We start from the raw sequence: 14,771 nt of genomic DNA, 5'->3' as shown, positions 1-14,771 counted from the left end.
GCTTTTTCTCCCCAACTCTCTCTCTCTCTTCCTTTGCTTTCCCTTTTTCTTGTCAATTTTCTCAATTAGGTATCCGTCCAGTTCTGTCAAATAGGTCTTTATTCTTTTTTGAGACCACTTTCAGGAGCTATTGATCAATAAGTAGTCTTCACAGATTAAGTCTCTACATGAAGCTAAGTTTATTTGCTGCTGTTCAGTTTTGTTTTTTTTGTTTTTTTTTAATATTTTTATTTATTTCCCAGGTTGCCTCGTCTGACTGAGATTTATCGTTTGATGATTAAGGCATATTCAAAAGTTGAATGGTAAATGAAACTACACTGGATAGACTTTACCTAGTTTTAGAAATTACATAATTATTTCTTCTTTCTCAGTAATTAGATACTTCGGCGGGGAGGGTTCTCCGCCCCCACATCCCGAAATTTCTGATTCTCAGCATTTCCTAACACCTCCTGTTTCTTGGCTGTTTATTTGCTTAGTTGTAGATGAGCTAATTAATTTCAAGCTTCTTTAAAAAGATGTATTAATAAAGCAATTATTTTCTTTCTATTACCTTTCATCAATATTTTCACTCGTGTTTTGTATTTAATTTCCTGTTCATGCCTAGCAAATATGGAATTTAATAATTTTCTTTGACAAAAAAGAAAAAGCACAATCTTTATCGTACAAGATAAGTTCTGTTTAGCTCAGTGAAGATGAGAAAGAAAAAAACAACAAAACATCTGATAATTCACTATTTTCTTGTTGAAATTTTCTCATCTAGCTTAGAATGTTAAAGGAAATCAGGATTTGGTTGTTTTTTTTAATTATTATTTGGTGTTTTTACTCTGTTGAAAGGTCTTTTAGTTAATATTAAAATGAGGTTCCCCCACCTCCCCAGAGTCTATCAGCTCATAAATCTATAATAAATCAAAATATTTGTACTTCTGCAAAAGGGCCATTACCTGCCCCACTTTCCACCCCCACCCCACCTCCCTATCTTCAATATGATGACAAAACCTTTATTTTCAACTAAGCTGTCAAATATATCTGCTGATTCAATTTTACTTTTCTTAACTAGACCGTCCATTCTGCCCCTGGAGATACATCCAGTCATCTCTCTCTCTCTCTCTCTCTATTGTTTAAACAATGCCGACATTAAGCGATAGCTATTGATCTGCTCTTTCTTCTCTGGTAGATATTTGGAATTGAAAGGTACATCATAGGTATGGCTTCAACCCTTTACTAAAATTAAGGAAAGTACTCCTATTTATAGCTAATTTTTATTTTTATTATTATTTTTTTTTTTCACTTCTGACTTTACTAAAACAAAGAAATGGAATTGAGAACTAATCAAATTTAATTATCGCTCCTCTTACAACACCCTTGATACAAATATCTCCTACTACATCTTTAATTTCTTCCATCTTACTTGGATAATTCTCAGTTTATCAACATTTCTTTGATAAAAAAAAAACTATGTAAATTCAAAAAAAAAAATTAAAAAATACAGCTAAAGCGAAATCTTGCCGAATATTTTTCTCTTATTTTTGGATTGTCAACCATTTCCTGAGAAGGGAGTCTGCTCTTTGGTTGAGGAATACCTGCAGGTTGAAACCAACCATTCTATAATTTGTGTTCCACCAAAATAGAAATCTTTTCTCTCAGGCTTTGGCTTTCATGAATTCCTTTTTAATCAGATAACCATTTACTCCCCTTTTTTTTTTAATTTTTTAAGAAAAAAAAAAAAATTATTTTAGTTTGCCATCCAATAAAGCGAATGATTATATTAAAGATGGCACAACTGAACATAACTTCTGTTTTCGTTTCAATATCAGACATCTCATTTTACCACTTTGCTTTAGTCACCTTCGTTATTTACAATATCTAAGACTCCAAAGAATCCCTCCTTAGCTCAAATGTCAACTGAATTTTAAGCCAAGCCTACTTTGACAAAGTATTTACTTAAATCTCCTTGTCTCTATGTAGAGAATTTTCCAATATCATCAACAAGTTTGTTGTGAAGGTGTGAGAGAGTTTTAAAATATTTAAAAGAAAAATAATAATAATAATAATATAATAATAACAATAATAATAATAATAATAATACATCATATGTCATTTTGGCTGCTAGGTTGCAGAAAATGGAAAACAAATATCTAGAGAACCATTCTCATTATTATCATCTTAATATTTTTCATTGTGACCATTACACAAAATTGACTCATTTCACCATCACACACACATATATATATACACACTCCACTAAGACTCATTGTAAAAATTTACATCATTCAACAATGAAACTTTTTTTCCAAAAGTTCATCTCTACTTTATCACTATGGCAATATGTAAATGCATTCCTGAGATTTGCCAGTTGATCTATCTCATAAAACATTATGGAAGGCTTGCAGTATTACTATACTTGCGGTCATGGTACATTGATAAAAAATACTTTGTGTTTAGCTTACCGTTTTACCACATTAAAAAGTTTAACCAAACATTTTTTTTATTGGGGCGGGGAGAGGTCAGTTTGACTTTAGTTTAAATTCTCACTTAACTCCTTATTTGCTTAGTTTCTTTCCTTTTTTTTTCTTTTTTCCTCCCCTAACTTTATCGTCTTATAAAAAGGGTTCTTTATAAAAGAACACATCCAGCTTAAGCACAAATTTTGATGGGCCCTTAACAACAAGTATTTTACTGATTATTTTTAGGGTTTTAATTATGTATTTATCATTCAAAAGAAATTAAAGCATGGCTATTCTTTTGGAATTTTTTTATTATTTTTTTAAAATTCAATTTATTAAAAAGTAAACAATATGTAGAAGCAGAATGAAACTGTGGTCAGGTTGTGTTACCTTCAAGGAAGGTACTTGTTGACTTCCATTCCTCTCTCCAAGTAACATTACATCAGATCACTACAGAATGTTTTATAACCCATCAAAGTTGATAATTGGAAAATGATAATACAATTTCTTTCTACATCTGCTAATATCTATATTATATAAAAAAAATTCATGTTAAAATATTTCTTTTTGATTATTTTTCTTAGAACTAACTTGTCAAAGATTGGTAGCTCCTTTTTTTTTCTTTTTTTTTTTCTCCATGTCAAATCTATTTCTACTTCAATTTTCATCACATGTCATGTATACTTGTGAAAGTTATGTCAACTCACCAACTTGAATTAATTGGAAAAAAAAACAAAAAATTAGTGTTGTTCTTTAAAAAGATATTTCAGAGATCAAAGTGAAATGTTCTGAATTCATTTTCTACAGCAGCAGAGTTAGTCACTGTTGGAACAATCATTAATACCTACAGGAAAATCTCAGAATCGGAGGGTTTACTCCATCATATTACAATTGACAGTAATTTTGTCTTGTTTTTGTCAATTAATCTGTACATAAAACATTATATATATGTATGTGTGTGTGTGAGTGTGTACATATATATATATCTATATTGCATATATATGTATATGTGTGTATGTATATATATATATATACATGTATATATATACATATATATGTATAGGTTGGTGGGGTGAGAGAGAGAGAAGGTACATTGTTATATTTGCTCAAGCTTTAGTTGTTAAAAAGAAGTGGAGGTACATCAAAATTGCTTTATCCATTCATTGTATGTGATTATCTATTTCCAATTTTTGCAGCTGATCCTGCAAAATCCCTAATTTTTTTTTTTTCTGTTTTTTTTTTTTATTATTATTCTTCAGTTCCTTACAATTTCTATTCTGCTTCAGTTTCATTAGTAGCCCCTTTTCTCCATTCTATTGCCCTTATTTGTCTCCACCCCACTTTTTTTTGTGTATAAAATCTACAGCTCATTTGTGATGACTGCAATCTGAAATACACACAGAACTTATGAAACATGTCCATGTATGTTCTCCATAAATGTCTGGTTTCCAAGAAATATATGCAGTTCTTTTGTTTTTCTTTAATTTATTATTCTGTTTAAAGGTTTGGATAATTCTAGATAATGTTTTGGTATACAAAAAACAATCTCAATAAAGAAATAAAAAAGGGACAAAGAAAACCATTTCGGCAGGGTTCTTTAACTGCAATATTTTAGATACTCCTTAAAAATAGAACTAATGTTTCAATTTCTAAATACACAGAATATGTATTTTCACTTTTATATTTCTATAAAACATCGTAAACATCTCCTTCAACAATTTTAAACAGGGGAAAAAATGCAATTACTTTTTCTCCAATTGAGTCTTGCTGGCCTCCAGAGAAAACTCTCCATTTATCTGATACATTCATTTACTAGTCAACAAAATACTTTAAATTTATTTGTTAGGATGCTAAAAGGTTTGAAAATGTCTTCATTTGATTTCACACATTTCCTAGTCAGAATACAATTTAATTTGTTCTAACTGTTTGGCATATTTAACAAACCTTCATATTTATAATATTCCAACAAACAAAGCAGGAGATTTTAGTTTATCTCTTTACTTTCTGTTTATGAAATATTTTAGGGAGCATTGAAAATGTTACCTAAAATTTAACTATTTTCAATATTGAAATCAATTTAAAGGTGGCAAGCTGGCAGAATCATTAGCAAGCCAGGAAAAATGCTTAGTAGCGTTTCATTCGTCTTTATGTTCTGAGTTCAACTTCCACTAAGGTTGACTCTGCCTTTCATCCTTTCAGGGTCAATAAAATAAGTACCAGTTGTGGCTGGGGTTGATGTAATTGATTAACCCCTCCCTGAAATTGATGGCCTTGTGCCAAAATTTGAAACCAATATTCGAATTTAATTCAAGATTTTTTTTTTTTCTCTATGCCAATGTTGTTCTAATTCTTTCCTTATGTAATGAGTGTTGGACCCTTATTTCATACTCATTCACCCTATCAAACAGGAGCTATAAGAATCATCATCATACATTCAGGTAAACTACTAGAAGTAAGGAATTTCTATACCACTAGATAAACAGAAGTGTGTTAAATATCTATTACAACTTCTTAGTTTTATTCTTTCCACACTGCTGATTCTTCTGGTATTTTGTCTATCTAGGAAAAACTATTTCATATAATATCATTTCTCTCACTTTGTTCACATCAGTGATTTAGAAAAATCTTCTAATTTGGATTTAAATAGTTTTTAACTTAATCTGTCCCCACCTTCTAGTTCCAGTTTTACTGGCATCTTTCCAACGTTGCCCTACATTAGGATAAATTAGAAATGCCAATGAATGTTATTTCATTTTATAACTTTGAATTATTGCTTTGTCCACATTGCAGGAAAGCAAAATCAAAAAAAAAAAGAAGAAATATTATTTTGTCATCCAACTTTTTAAAGTTTCCATTGCCATTCTAAAAATATTTCATTAGATAAATCTCATTTGCACTAACACAACTATATAGTTCTTTTTGTTTTTCTTTAATTTATTATTCTGTTTAAAGGTTTGGATAATTCTAGATAATGTTTTGGTATACAAAAAACAATCTCAATAAAGAAATAAAAAAGGGACAAAGAAAACCATTTCGGCAGGGTTCTTTAACTGCAATATTTTAGATACTCCTTAAAAATAGAACTAATGTTTCAATTTCTAAATACACAGAATATGTATTTTCACTTTTATATTTCTATAAAACATCGTAAACATCTCCTTCAACAATTTTAAACAGGGGAAAAAATGCAATTACTTTTTCTCCAATTGAGTCTTGCTGGCCTCCAGAGAAAACTCTCCATTTATCTGATACATTCATTTACTAGTCAACAAAATACTTTAAATTTATTTGTTAGGATGCTAAAAGGTTTGAAAATGTCTTCATTTGATTTCACACATTTCCTAGTCAGAATACAATTTAATTTGTTCTAACTGTTTGGCATATTTAACAAACCTTCATATTTATAATATTCCAACAAACAAAGCAGGAGATTTTAGTTTATCTCTTTACTTTCTGTTTATGAAATATTTTAGGGAGCATTGAAAATGTTACCTAAAATTTAACTATTTTCAATATTGAAATCAATTTAAAGGTGGCAAGCTGGCAGAATCATTAGCAAGCCAGGAAAAATGCTTAGTAGCGTTTCATTCGTCTTTATGTTCTGAGTTCAACTTCCACTAAGGTTGACTCTGCCTTTCATCCTTTCAGGGTCAATAAAATAAGTACCAGTTGTGGCTGGGGTTGATGTAATTGATTGACCCCTCCCTGAAATTGATGGCCTTGTGCCAAAATTTGAAACCAATATTCGAATTTAATTCAAGATTTTTTTTTTCTCTATGCCAATGTTGTTCTAATTCTTTCCTTATGTAATGAGTGTTGGACCCTTATTTCATACTCATTCACCCTATCAAACAGGAGCTATAAGAATCATCATCATACATTCAGGTAAACTACTAGAAGTAAGGAATTTCTATACCACTAGATAAACAGAAGTGTGTTAAATATCTATTACAACTTCTTAGTTTTATTCTTTCCACACTGCTGATTCTTCTGGTATTTTGTCTATCTAGGAAAAACTATTTCATATAATATCATTTCTCTCACTTTGTTCACATCAGTGATTTAGAAAAATCTTCTAATTTGGATTTAAATAGTTTTTAACTTAATCTGTCCCCACCTTCTAGTTCCAGTTTTACTGGCATCTTTCCAACGTTGCCCTACATTAGGATAAATTAGAAATGCCAATGAATGTTATTTCATTTTATAACTTTGAATTATTGCTTTGTCCACATTGCAGGAAAGCAAAATCAAAAAAAAAAGAAGAAATATTATTTTGTCATCCAACTTTTTAAAGTTTCCATTGCCATTCTAAAAATATTTCATTAGATAAATCTCATTTGCACTAACACAACTATATAGTTCTTTTTGTTTTCTGTCTTTTATATTTTCATTGTTTTCTTCTCAGTACTAATGTAATTATTCTACTAATTATATTTTAATCTCAGGAACATTTCCACATCCATGAAAACTAGTCAAACCCTTTATTACTCTTATGAAACTTCTCCTGTTCTTCTACATGGTACTTAAACTTACTAGGGTGCTATTTAGCACAGGCTTAGGACTGGACAGCCCATCACAAACCCCATTGGTCCCATCTACTAATATTACCCTGCACCAAAGAATACAAAATGTCTGCTACAGATAGGTTTGTCTTTGCTCCAAATATTACGAAAAAAAAAAGAAAAAGAAGAAAAATGAATTGAAATGTTACTTTCAATTATTTTACAATCTATTTTTGAAGCGATGCAGAAAGAATTTTAACATTCCTAATGAGTTTCTCTTGTTTTTATTGTGTTCATTACTGCCTCCTCCTCTTCCTCTGGTTACTTGTCCTGCCTATTTACATTTATTTTTCATTCAAGCTTTCAAAGGATATGTATGTGAGTGTCTGTATGTGTGCGTGTGTATGTGCATGTGTGTATCTGTATATATATATATATATATATATATATATATATATATGTATGTATATGTATATATATATATAACTATGTGTGTGTAGATATGTATGTGAGTGTGATGCATGCGTGTAGTTTCAATTCATTACTGTGGCAATACCTTTTTGCTAATTTAGGTTTTGTTATTATGTATTTATGTCTCTTAAGAAGTTCACAAAGGAAAGTAATAAACCAAACTAAAACTGGGAGTTTTAGTCTCTCTTTTTTTTTCCTTCCTTCACTTCATTTCCCATCTCAGTACCTTTTCTTCAAATCTACAGTGACTTTGTTTATTTTGATAACTATTTCAAATTTTGCCAACTGAATCATTATCTCTTCCTATCAAGCCATCATTTGTAGTTAGCACTACTATCATGCCATTTGTGGGTTGCTAGGACAGCCATCTCCTTGAATGAAAGTTGCCTGTTAACAAAAAAAAAAAAAAAAAGTTTTTCCAAAAATTCTATATCGTTAATAAATAGTAAATAAATGAATTTAAATATTTTTCACTTTTTTTTTTTCCTTTCTTTCCATTGACCTCTTCATATCACTGACCATCAAACATAGCTAAGCAAACTGGTATAACAATGTAGAGAAACTTGTTGCCAGTTTGGTGCCGTAGCAAGAAGTTACAGGAGGAGAAAGACGACAATTATGGTTCCGTGTAGATAATAGCTTATGGGTACATATTTAGGTTTGTTAAGAATTGAGTGGTTGGCATTAGGAAGGGCATCCAGCTGTAGAGACCAAACAAAAACTGACTGGAACCTGGTGCAGTTCTCTGGCTTTCCAGTTCCAGTCACACCATCTAAACTATGCCAACATGAAAAACAGGCATTGACGATGAGGATGATGATATTTTACAAAAATTTCTCTGAAATTTGGCCGAAAAAAACATTCTAAATGCATGAGACTCAATTGTGCTGAATCCCTATAAACCATTCAGAACCTTTTTACATCTTAATTTTATTTTAGAGGTTAATTAGTTGTTGAATGTTGATGTAGATTAGCTTATTGAAAAATCACTGTTCAATAATTATTTCCCTAAGATTATTGGAGTATCTTTTATGCCCAGAATATATTGGGTTGTTTGGTTTAGAAGTTCATTTAGCAATGAACCACATGATCTCAGGTTCAATCCCACCTAATGGCACTTTGGATAAGCGTTTTCTTTTGTAGCCTCCGGCTTGACTAAAGCCAAATGCGGAAAATTTGGTCAAAGGAAATTTTAAGTTGGAAATCTCTAATCTGTATGCTCACAAACACAATGCAAGTTAGTCTTTATTTCCTCATGTCTTCATACAGACCCAGCTTGCTGGTGTGTTTAGGTCCCCCTTAACTTAGCGGTTCGGCAAAAGGGTCTGATAGAATAAGTACTAAGTTATTTTACTAAATTCTTTGTTATATTTAACGTAATTGAAAGAAACACAGAGCATCTCAAAATAAATACAGTAACAAAAGGGTTACTTAACTATAAAACCTTGCATTTGTTCCAACTGTGAATGAAAGCCAGAATTGACTGCCATCATGCTATCAAACCATTTAGTATAACATATTTACAAACACACCTCAAATCTGTAACATGCTGGAGCACCGCCTTTAGTCGAGAAAATTGACCACAGGACTTATTCTTTGTAAACTTAGTACTTATTCTATTGGTCTCTTTTGCCGAACCGCTAAGTTACAGGGATGCAAACACACTAGCATCGGTTGTCAAGCGATGTTAGAGGGGACAAACATAGACACACAAACATATACACACATATACATATACATATTTATATATATATATACACATATATACAACAGGCTTCTTTCAGTTCTCGTCTACCAAATCCACTCACAAGGCTTTGGTCAGCCTGAGGCTATAGTAGAAGACATTTGCCCAAGGTGCCACACAGTGGGACTGAATCCGGAACCATGTGGTTGGTAAGCAGGCTACTTACCACACAGCCACTCCTGCGCCTATACTTCTACAATGCACAAAATATTTTAACAATTTGTTTTTCTAATTATTCCTAATAATATTTGATTATAAAAACATAATAGGAATTTTTTAAGCATTGAATGGCTTTGAAGGTTACATCTGAGTAAAACAGGAATCAAAGGGGTCCATAGGTAAAAATTGATTGAGAAACCCAGCTCTAATGGTGGCTTGATCTGCTAGAAAAAGAACATGTTGGATTATGTTGTCCTGACTTTCCTGTCTATAGGGCATTAGGAAGGGCATCCAATCAGAAACCATGCCAAATCTGACTGGAACCTGATACAGCTCTCTGGCTTACCAGTTCCAATAAAACTAACCTATGCCAGCATGAAAATGATGATGGAAATGATGAAATGGTTACAGATGTAATTTTTTTGATCTTAGGTTTGCTTGATCTGGGTTAAACAATTCACAGAGTTTTATTGACTTCCTCTTGCAGAAATCAAATATTTCTAGAAAAGCCTGCTCAAAATAGGTTTGTAGTCAGTGATATAACAGCTTCCTCTGTTATTTCTATTAATAAACATAGGAGCTAACAAAGGGTCCTTTACACCACGGGTTGGACACAGGTGAGCTACTGTGACCCACAAGTGGGTCTCAAAATTTAAAAAAATTTTATGTATTTGTGTCCAGACAAACATTGAGCTTTCAGATAGTGTTTTGTGTCATGGTTTGTTAACTTGAACATTGTTAGTGATAGAATGAGAGAGATATGTAGAGATATAATTGTAAGATATGATTTGATTTACATAATGGTCTTGTGGTTTACTGGAGGCACGTTGCCTAGTGGTTAGAGCAGCGGACTCGTGGTCGAGAGATCGCGGGTTCGAATCTCAGACCGGGCGATGTCTGTGTTTATGAGTGAAACACCTAAGCTCCACATGGCTCCAGCAGAAGGTAATGGCAAACTTCTGCTGACTCTTTCGCCGCAACTTTCTCTCACTCTTTCCTCCTGCATCTTGCAGCTCACCAGCGTCCTATCCAGGTGGGGAACCTATACACCAAGGAAATCAGGAAACTGGCCCTAATGAGCCTAATGAGAAGGAACAAAACTTGTGGTTTGCCAGCTCCCGTTACACTGTCTAATTCATGCCACTATGGAAAAAGGATTTTAAATGATGATGCATGCCAAAAAATATTGTAAGTGGGCCTAGGCAAAAAGAAATTGCAGTTCCCTGTTCAACAAGGTCATTCAACCTTCTTGAGATAACAACAAAATTCCCCTGATAGCACACACTACTATCTTAAATTGGCACTGTCAGTTACGACAATGAGGGTTCCAGTTGATCCAATCAACAGAACAGCCTACTCATGGAATTAACACATAAGTGGTTGAGTACTCCACAGACACATACACATAATACAGAAAGTGACAAGGTTAGCCCTTTAAATTACAGGTACAAGTAACTCATTTTTGCCTGCTGTGTGGACTGGAGCAATGTGAACTAAAGAGTCTTGCTCAAGGCCACAACATGCTGCTAGGTATTGAACTCACAACTGTGAGTTGAATACCCCAACCACTAAGCCATGTGCCTTCACCAAACTCCAGTCTTAAAAAACAGAAAGTTAACATTGAATGGCTGTGTGGTAAGTAGCTTGCTTACCAACCACACGGTTCCGGGTTCAGTCCCACTGCGTGGCACCTTGGGCAAGTATCTTCTACTATAGCCTCGGGCCGACCAAAGCCTTGTGAGTGGATTCGGTAGACGGAAATTGAAAGAAGCCTGACTTATATATGTATATATATATATATGTGTGTGTGTGTGTTTGTCCCCCCAACACCACTTGACAACCAATGCTGGTGTGTTTACATCCTTGTCACTTAGTGGTTTGGCAAGAGAGACCGATAGAATAAGTACTAGGTACTAGGCTTACAAAAAATAAGTCCTGGGGTCGATTTGTTCGACTAAAGGCGGTGCTCCAGCATGGCCACAGTCAAATGACTGAAACAAATAAAAGAAAAAAAAAAGAAAGAAAATATGTCTGAGAAACAATTAGACTGTTATGACCAAAATTCTTTTTATCGTTGCTTTACTGAATTCAGGGTGATCTGACATTAAATAAAATAGAAACTGAACGCTGCAGGAGGGTCCATCTCTACCTTAACCCTTTCGTTACCAACCTGGCTGAAACCGGCTCTGGCTCTTTAGTATAAATGTCTTGTTTTCATAAGTTTTGAATTCAAATCTTCCACCAAACCTTAGTCACAATTTATGTTCCTAACACTAACTTAATGATAACTAAGTTATTTTATAAAATTCTTTGTTATATTTAAAATAATTGAAAGAAACACAGAGCATCTCAAAATAAATACAGTAATGAAAGGGTTAATAACTGGGCCTGGAAATGCAAGATTCTCACATATTTTGCACTTTATGGAAAATATTTCATTTTGCTTGTTGGAATCCAATAGATATTTGGCTCAGAAGTCAGGATATCAGCAAAATTTCATTTTATTTTAAATACTGTCATTGTACCATTGTTAGAGAAACTAAAGCCTTGGTTTTAAATAAAATTTTTAATTTGCCTTTATTAGAAGTTTATATAGAATGAATTAAATTATTGCACTGAATGCTTGCTAATGTTTGTTCAAAGATTTAGAGTTTGTGCGTCAAAGCAACTGTAAAGATTGTGAAGAGGCATATGTTGTTAGGAGGATATAGTGCTGGTTTGTTTAATAATAATAATAATAATAATGAAATTATTGTATACAGTGCTCAGGTGCACCACAACTTATCAAAAAGTGCATATAAAGTATATGCAGTAATGTACAAATGTCTGAAAAGCGAACAGTGTATGAGTCAGATACATACTTGCGTGTGAGAAAATCAGGTGTAGTGTTGGTGAATCTCAGGAAGCATGGAAGTTTTGAAGGATGCAGTGCTCTGACAGCTAACAACTGATGCCGGCAGTCTGTTCCATGCTTCAGCAACTCTTAGCGTGAAAAAATATTTCCAAAAGTCATGGGAGCTGTGCTGTTTTCTGACTTTGTAAACATGTCCACGGGTGTATGTAAAGGTTCTGTTTTGGAGACATAGAAGGAGACTTGGTACATCATCATCATCATCATCGTTTAACGTTCGTTTTCCATGCTAACATGGGTTGGACGGTTCGACCGGGGTCTGGGAAGCCAGGGGCTGCACCAGGCTCCGGTCTGATCTGGCAGTGTTTCTACAGCTGGATGCCCTTCCTAATGCCAACCACTCCGCGAGTGTAGTAGCCTTATCTTTATTGGAGGATGATAAAGCATCTGTGAGGTATGCTTGCCATCTCAATATGGCTAACCACTAAGGGTGGGTGTTACTGTAGCTTGTAGCCCCAGTACAGCTACAGTAACACCCACCCTTAGTGGTTAGCCATATTGAGATGGCAAGTATACCTCACATTGTCGTGCAGTTACTGTTTATACCTCGTTCAGAGATTTATTATTGATAAAGCATCTGTTTGGCAGAAATGGGACATATTTGGCATGAGGTGTTCAGGGTGTGTGGGAAAGTGCGTATCATTTTGTGTGTATGTGTGTGGTTACAAGTGACGAGACAATTATGTATATAGAATGTGGTATGAGAGACAAAAAATCCCTGGTGTCCCAGGAGATAATGTGAAGGAGGGGGCAGCATCAACAAACTCTCAAACCCAGAGGCAAAACATATGTAGAGCTTTTAAAGGCAGGCAACTTTCCTTGAAAATATGGCTGAAAGCTTTCCTGGTTTCAAGAGTAACTACATTGACACATGATGTACAAAAGCAGATCTCTGGCAAATCCAGAGGTTATACAGGTGTTCATCAAGAAAAGAAAGGTAATGAAGGTGATAAAGAACTTGTTTGTTACAAATTAGCTGCAAAAATTTTATGCCATCTGGATATTATCTATTGTGGCCGATGCCAGCGCCACCTTGACTGGCTTCTGTGCTGGTGGCACGTAAAAAGCATCAATCGGTTGTGGCCGCTGCCAGCCTCCCCTGGCACCTGGCACCTGTGCTGGTGGCACGTAAAAAGCACTCACTACACTCACTGAGTGGTTGGCGTTAGGAAGGGCATCTAGCTGTATAAACACTGCCAGATTCAGACTGGAGCCTGGTGTAGCCTCCTGGCTTCCCAGACCCCAATCGAACCGTCCAACCCATGCTAGCACGGAAAACGGACGTTAAACAATGATGATGATGTTTATAGCCTCACAAGAAACAATTGTCTCCTGGAGGTTAAAAGAACTGAATGGAATAGGAACAGTCTGTTCTGTAAATGACCGTTAAGCTACAACGATGAGGTTTTAAGATGCTGACTAAATGTTATTAATCACATCATCATCATCATCATCATCGTTTAACGTCTGCTTTCCATGCTAGCATGGGTTGGACGATTTGACTAAGGACTGGTGAACCAGATGGCTGCACCAGGCTCCAATCTTGATCTGGCAGAGTTTCTACAGCTGGATACCCTTCCTGACGCCAACCACTTCGAGTGTGTAGTGGGTGTTTTTACATGCCACCGGCACGAAGGCCAGTCAGGCGGTACTGGCAACGACCATGCTCAAATAGTGTTTTTTACGTGTCACCTGGACAGGACCCAGTCCAGTGACAGCCATTGTTTTCTCTCATAAGTAAAACAACAATGATATTATGATGAAGAATTATCACAAATTGGTGTCTGTTTTATTAGCAGCATGAAGAAATGGGAAAAATCTGTGTTTTATGGAAAGCAAGAGGGAGATGTATAGTGCTGCAGTTTTTATAATCACAGAATCTGTTTCATATCTGGAATGACAGAAACAAAATGAGGATGGTTAGAAACTTCATAATGTGCGTAATTCATTGGGTTGTATAAGTGAGGAGAGAAGCCTGGATCTGGAAACAATGGTAAGCAGTCATAGATATGGCAATATCCATAGCTCAACGATGCAGGGATTTTCAATTTAAGGATTCTTTTTAGGAGCAAATATTACGCAAGCTGTTTCTTGCATATAATTCCAGTAGAAATTAGACTGTAATGCTATTACAGAGACTTAGGAAAATATTCCTTAATCAGGCAACATTTTACAAATAACAGGACAGCTGGGTTTTCTTGTAGACATGTGAGAAGATAACCAATGATGCCACAAGAGTCATGCTTATTATGGAATTGGCTCACTGTTCTCACTGTTCTACATAAACATTTAACAAGAGTTCTGTAAAATAATGAAGACTCTGAAGAAGTCCCTTCTCTATTCTCATCTGTTGACCCCAACACCAAGATGATTATTTTAATTTTAGGTATTTGATAATAGTCTGAGGACTTGGGAGTGGTTTGAGAATCTTACCTAAAATTATTTACTCAACTCAGGTTGAAAGTAAGATATATATTGGTTTCAAGTTTTGGTACAAGACCAGCAATTTTGGGGGAAAGGCTAAGATGATTCGATTAGCA

The sequence above is a fragment of the Octopus sinensis genome, linkage group LG17, assembly GCF_006345805.1.
Source record: "Octopus sinensis linkage group LG17, ASM634580v1, whole genome shotgun sequence".
Classification (NCBI taxonomy): Eukaryota; Metazoa; Mollusca; class Cephalopoda; order Octopoda; family Octopodidae; genus Octopus; species Octopus sinensis.
Note: the sequence above shows the minus strand (reverse complement) of the source record.